Below are 7115 nucleotides of genomic sequence, written 5' to 3'. Positions count from 1 at the left end.
TTACTTTAAACTTCAGGCTAAACAGAGCAATGAATAGTTCTGCCCTCCAGAAACATGAAGTATGAAGAACAGCTCCAGAACCTGTCCCTAGAAGAGGCAGCCTGACTGCTCTCCAGCGGTGCAGATCTTCATCTGAATCCTGTCCTACAAGGTGTTCACACCTATGGAAATGTGTTGTGTAGGTTACAGAAATCTGCCTGGGGGATGGCATGTCCTAAGTACAGCAAGTCTGAGTTTACAGGTAAACCTTCAGCAACATACTTTGTTCCACCCAGGGTTTGGTTTTATTGTTTTTTTTTTCTTTAAAGTGTCTCAAATGCTTTGACAAGTTAACAAGAACAAGAAAAAGCTAGCCTCCTGTGCATCTCCTCTCAGACTTTAGTGATTTAATAATGTATAAATGAATAATAATCATGTCATAGACTGATCCCTGTTTTTCTAAGCTCATTTTCATCGTGTTCTGCAGTCTTGCCACTGCAGATTGTGAACTCCTTGTCTGTCAGAGGTAATCACTAACAGGCTGAGATGATATTTGGATAGGAAGCCCACAGGGAAGCCAAAGAAGTGGTTTATATTATTCAGTTATAGATAGAACACTTTACTCTTTGTATTTATAAGAATTCTTCCATACATCCAGGGAGACAGTCCTGTCTCTCAAATACAGATTAGCCAAGTGGTAGGCCAGCTATTTGCAATTTTGTGGCTCCACAACTTCTTCTCTGTGGAGGTGCACAGCTCTGAGTAATAAGCAAAAGCCTACAGACACATGGCTTGCTTAGTCAGTTTTTATAGGCCTCTTAGAAGTATTCCATAAAAACAAAGGTGTTTATGGACTGAAAGTAGCAATAAATAAATAAATAAGTCACAATTTCAAGCCACTTGTGGTCATTAGTGCTCTTTTCTGTCTTGGCTTTTGAGCCAAATCCAACTTTTGAAAACTACATTTTGAAAGCTCAAACTTCCAAGAACTGTCAATAAAATGCTGTGCACTTTGCCCTTTGCATGTGAGTCGTGGAACAGGATAACTTTGTTAAGTCTGATTAAACTACTGCCATCTATTAACAAGCAAAGAACACCAGCATGAGCTGCATTTCAATCAGCAGGGCTGCCTTGCTTTGAAGAGTTCAGAATCAAAAGCAATAGAAGAACAAATACAGAGCTCACATGGTTACCATCCTCAAGGTTTCCCTTCATCTGATGGAAAACTGTAGGGGAGGCAGGTAAGTAAAAAGCATTAGTCTGTTTCTCTTCTTTAGCTGGGAATACCTGGCTACCAGGCTGGGCCTTGGAACAAGCCGTAACTTTGCAGATCAGCTGATTCTACTAAGGGGGCAGAGCAAAACCAAACCCAGCAGAGCAGAGGAGAACCAGTTATTTTCAAATATCACCACTGCAGAAAATTTTAGGAAAGCATATTAAGCCAAATGTAAAGGAATTATTCTCTTCTGCCTGGGTTCTATACAGTGCTAAATAAAAATAAAATTCTCATACTCATTTATCACCAAGATGAACTATCACTGTCAGTTACTAGCTGCATTCAATACATAAGGAAATTATTTTACAGTAATCTCTCTTCAACATTTTTACTAGTCTTATTTTGCTTAGTGTATACCCCAGCTCATTCAAGTTCTACCACTTTGTTAAGTGTCATTTATAAGTTGTTGATGCTCTATTGTTTTGCATGTACTTCATTCTTCAACATCTGTGACAAGCTTTTTAATCTTTATACAAAAGAAACAAGGTTCAAGCAAGAATGACCTGTCAAGAATACTTACGGCTTTGTGGTTAACTTTCTCCTGAGTGTGATTTAATCAGTATACAAGACTGAGCAATATAAAATTTAGGTGCTAACCATCTGAATCCTTCAAAGAAGAAGGTGTAGAGTCTTGGGAATTTGGAATCACACAAAAACTGGATCATCTGGGATGCACAGTTCTTTTCTTTAACATTAGTTATAGATTTTAACTGGTTTAGATAGGCCAACTACAAGTTTTCATTTTAGTGCTGTTCAATTTTCCATAACAGACTGGATGGCAACAGCAAAGATTTCCAGGTGCAGTTCTGAGCCTTATCTTTACATGAAGCAATCATTTTGGAAGTCAGAACATATAAGAAAGTTCTTTTGAGCCAGTCTTTGACCTGACTGCTAAGCAAACATGGCACGTGCTGCAATTTTTATTTACCCAGTACAAACTGAACTAAAGCCACCAAACCATGTACACCCTGCAAGGCAGCACTTGGACACCTCTCCGACTGACATTTCAGGATAGACACTGTAGAAAGGAAACTCTGGGTATTTCCATTGTGAAGCCATAGAATCACAAAAAAATTTAGGTTGAAAAAGAACCTTAAGATGATCAAGTCCAGCTGCCTCTTAATGCCCCAAAGCCACACATTCATACATCTTCTAAATACCTTCAGGAATGGAAATTCCAGCACTTCCCTGGGCAGCCTGTTCCAATGCCTAACCACCCCTTCCATGAGGAAATTCCTCTCCTGTTGCAACTTCAGACTGCAATCAATGGGAAGAGAGATGGTCTGTGGTAGTGATGATGGACAGGTGACTTGGGAATGTAAGAAACCTGCAGTGCTTAAGGAGTAATCTTCTTCCAAGCTTTCATTCTGCTCCAGTGGTCAAACTCTCATCCCTGACTGAGCAGCTAGGCACCTCCTGTCAGTCTGATCTGCCTGGCGACGGTACCACACTCTCTCAGGAGCACTGATGCCAACCTCACTAAGTCAGCTGAAACACTTTAGTCATTTAAGACCATCCTAACTCAATCCACTAAGTTCCCTTTGTCCATCACATTAGACTTATATTTTCCATTCTCACCTCTGGTGCCCTGCATAACTGTACACTTTCCATGCATACAAGTTTGCCCTCTGCACTTACCGTTGACATCAGCTTTGATGTCCCACTTGTCTGTCTACTGCAAGTTTCTCCGTGCCATTCTGCCCTATTCGTGAGATGCAGAGACAATTCTGGTTCACTGAATTTGATCTTTTCATTCAAATCTCTCCTTTAAGTTCATTCCAGCAGTATCTACAGTTGCTGGCTCACTAATCATAATTATTTTAAATAAACCATTCAGTTAAGCAATCGAGATGTTTACAAGCCTCAGCAGTTAAACAGCTTGATCTTACTGCTGCAGTGCATGAGGTGGTTCCTCACACTGTCTTCTCCTGCTGTTCGTTAATATCATTCTGATCTAAAATTAGATGGCAAATTCTTCACGGAAGTGATTTTACCCTTCATTTTGTTCAGTGTAGTGCCTGCTGTGTTTTAGGGCAAAGTAAAATGTAATGTAAAATGTGTGCAAATTGTTACTTGTAACCCAGCACAGACTCAAACCTGCTAATACAATTAAGGAAGGTACGTCTTAAAAGTCAAATGTCACAGCATTGTGTTCAGCGGCCAGTAACAGAAATCCAGGAGCGTAACAGTCTTAAATGAAAGGCTTAATTTACAAGTCTCCCTAAAAAGCAAAGCCATGCTTCAGGAAAACTGAAAAAAAAAAAAAAAAAAAGGAAAACCCACTCAACTGAATAGTTCTACAATTACTTAAAACTCAGTAGATAGAACAAATGTGAACTACCTATTTTAGTCTATGTAAGCAGCCAAGAATTTCTGTCTAGAAACAATTTTCCTAGACGTACCTGTCACATTCTTAAGATGAATGTTGTGCTTGCTTCTGGTGGAGCTGAAGTCTACTGACTTAATCTTATCTGTTTAACATCCAGGAATCCAGTTTTAGATTTTTGGCAGCTAACATACGCTCCCCCTGTGGCAAATTCATAATAACATAATATACTTAAAAAATCCAGATTTTTTAAGGCTCAATTACCTCATGAAACTGTTTTAAAATTCAGGGTGAACAAAACTGCAGTATTTCAGTTTACAAGCATCATTTTAGTTTACAGCAGTTTTAAAGGTCTGTTCTTAGCTTTATGTCTTTCACCAGCTGCAAAAACAAATGTAAATATTTATTCTGCTTTATAGAGGGCCATCAGATCCAAGAAAGCAGATCTGAGTGTGAAAGAATAAAACATTTTTTAAAGGATCAGATTCAAGATAACTGACTTTATTATCAATTCATAACAGTGAAGATAGCTTAAATAAAACTTGCAAAGCTGGAATTAAAACAACATATAGGCAAAAATCTTTAAAATGACCATATAAACAAGTATTTCTATTAGTACTTATAATCTTTATACAACCAAATTAGATTTTTAACCTTTTTAATTACTGTTTCTGAACAATGTGTATACATGAAAGGGATCCCTCTGTTTAACCTGTAGAATTAAAGTGCCTACATTCTAAGCTTTTGGGGTAGGAACTCTCTTTTCAGTGATTATCAATACCAGCTGGAGGCTCTGCTGTAATGTAAAATAAAGAATAAGAAAGGGAGGGTAGAATAAGACAGGCTTTGAAAGAGCACTGCTTGGGGCCAGGAGAGGCAACCTCCTCCCTGAAATAGGAAAGGCTGAAGAGAAAAGAAATCAATCATGAGGAAAAGAAAAGAAGAAAGTGGAGCAGGTAAAAGAACAAGATAAGGGGTGTAGCAGGGGAATAGTGGAGAGGGAAGGCAGAAAAGACAATAGAGTTGAAAGGAGCAGGGGTTTTTTTTGGTTTTTTTTTTTTTGTTGTTGTTGTTGTTGCTGTTTGGGGTTAACTAAAGGGTTAACTAGAAGGATTATGCTAGCACCAGAGGACGGGGAGTCAAGGGTTTAAATAAACACTCTGGATGGATCGCCAGGTGGAAACCCAAGGCAGTGCCAGCCCCTCTGCTAGAGTCAAAGGATCAGTGAGCAATGCCCAAAGGAGCTCTGCCCAGATGCAAGAGGAAATTAGGGATGGAAACAGCAGGTCTTCCTCCCCAGCTTTCTCTATATGCACAGCTAAGGGATGCTAAAACATATTGAGGGATGCCTTTGTTCTGACAGCACAGCAGGTACAGGTGTTGCCCTTCACAGCAGAAAGTTCATGCTGCTTTACTAATGTCTGTTAACTGCAACTTATACCAGAGGGGCCAATTCTCATACAAAGTGAGTAGGCAAGCGTCCATGTCCTTTTCTCCTCTTTGCAAAGATGGCCCTGAGGTAGTACTTATGGTTTCATCACTGATGTATCTATTTACTGGGAACTGACATGAAACCATAAATACATTTCATTCAGAATAGCTGTCTGGCTGGAAGAATTTCAGAGGAGCTGAGAAAATGATAGGCAAAGGGGAGAGAAATTCTCTATGAATTATGGAGTTGGTCAAACTTCAGAAAAATTGGTGTGTCAAATAAATGATTTGAGGAAAAACAGCCACATTCACTGAACAGTGAAGAGTTTCTTCACATTAGAGACTATCCGTCTAAATTTCCAAGCTGATTCTGATCCAGACATAATTTTCATTCCTTCGTGTTTCTTCATGGCAGGCACTGATAATCTCTTCATAAATAGTTTTAGACCAAGAATTATTATGTGAGGAAATGTATGAATAACTTTGAATTACAAATAGGTCAAAGAGTTTCACAGTCTGTCCATGAAGTATGTACTAGTGAGGAAAAGCAGCTATCTTCACTGAATAAATAATTTGTTCAGAATTATTTGCTCAGTCTGGACTTACAGACTTACCAATTTGGCCTGGATTCAAAGCAGTCATTAAGTGAAAAATTGTTTCCTGAATCTTGTCCAACAAAAAGGTAAATTTTCATAAAACTTGTAGATGTTTAGTCATTTTAGAACAAAGATGATTTTTTTTGTAAATAGCTCATAAGCACCGTAGGTCTGAGCAGTGATGTCTGCCTGCATCTGCAGACAGTCTGGATCATTAACTCTGCAAAATGTGAAGTGTGCCATGAATCTCAGTAGTGTGTTAACAAAGTGTTCTCGGGATCCTGTCAACAGCCCCTCAGGAGACAAGCATGTGTGTGACATGCACTGTGGCAGGTCTGAGTCAGTCACCTCAGAAAAGTTGACTGTCAAGAGGCTCGCCTGCAGTCTTCCCTCCTTACAGGTGCTCTTCTGCAGGGAACAGGCTGCTAATGCAGCAAAGGTCCCCTTGGTACCCTGCAGGGAGGACATCCTTTCCTCTGGCACTCCAGCAGGGACCAAGTCATTGGTGCAGATTTTGGGTGTTCCATATTGTAACTGAGGCCCATTTCTCTAGGCAACCATGTCAATGTAGGCCATACGTCTTGCTCTTGTAGCAATTCCTCCATTGTGTCAGTGCCAAAGTTTGTCTGGGTGTACGGTGAACCATATCAAGTTCTGGACAAGAGGTGCTGTAACCTGATCAATAAAGGCTATTTTTAATCAAAATCAGTGGGAATTAGGGCAAAATAGCTTTAAGCTACCAATATTTCCTTTTCTGGCATCTGAAGTTAGCTCTGTAAACTTTTACACACTCAATTAAACCTACTCCTGCTTAAGTGAAGGAAGACAATCACACGTAGAAAATAAAAATATACAGAAGAATATGGCAAATTGGTTCACACGGAATATAATAGCACATTACATTTCAATAGATTTTCCAGACCAAGGACTACTAGTGGAAAAATAATATTTTCATCAGAGTGATAAACACTCCACTAATTAACTCCAGGTTTAGATTATCGCTAGATATATCTCATGAAGAGGCAGTGAGACTTCCCAGGCCCCTCAGAAATACATAAAGTGCCCCTGTACATTGAAAAAGAGAGATTACATTCTTTGGGTGCTGTTGGTTTTGTTTTGTTTTAAAAAATGGCTGTACAATTAGGAAATAAACCTACTAATAATTATGTATATTTCTTAACTCATCATGAACTTATTTAATATGTACTAAACTGTTATGTGTGTTATAGGATTCAATATTAAAGTACTGAAGTAATAGGAGACAGATTATTAGAGATTCTGAACAACACCCTTCACTGACCTGATTTCTTAATGATTCTGAGTACTACCACACTGACCAAATATAACTAAGTTTCTGTGCAAAGCTGAATAGATGGAGTTTAAAACATGATTCCTTGGCTGTGGCTCTATATGAAGTTGCATCCATAAAAATACTGCAGGTCTAGCTTGAATAAAGCTGCCGTATTTTTATATTAAAAAAAAAAAAAAAAAAAAAAAAAGTTTCAGA

Source organism: Coturnix japonica, chromosome 2, assembly GCF_054131305.1.
Source record: "Coturnix japonica strain WE chromosome 2, WE-NBRP24, whole genome shotgun sequence".
Classification (NCBI taxonomy): Eukaryota; Metazoa; Chordata; class Aves; order Galliformes; family Phasianidae; genus Coturnix; species Coturnix japonica.
This window is presented reverse-complemented; position numbering follows the sequence as displayed.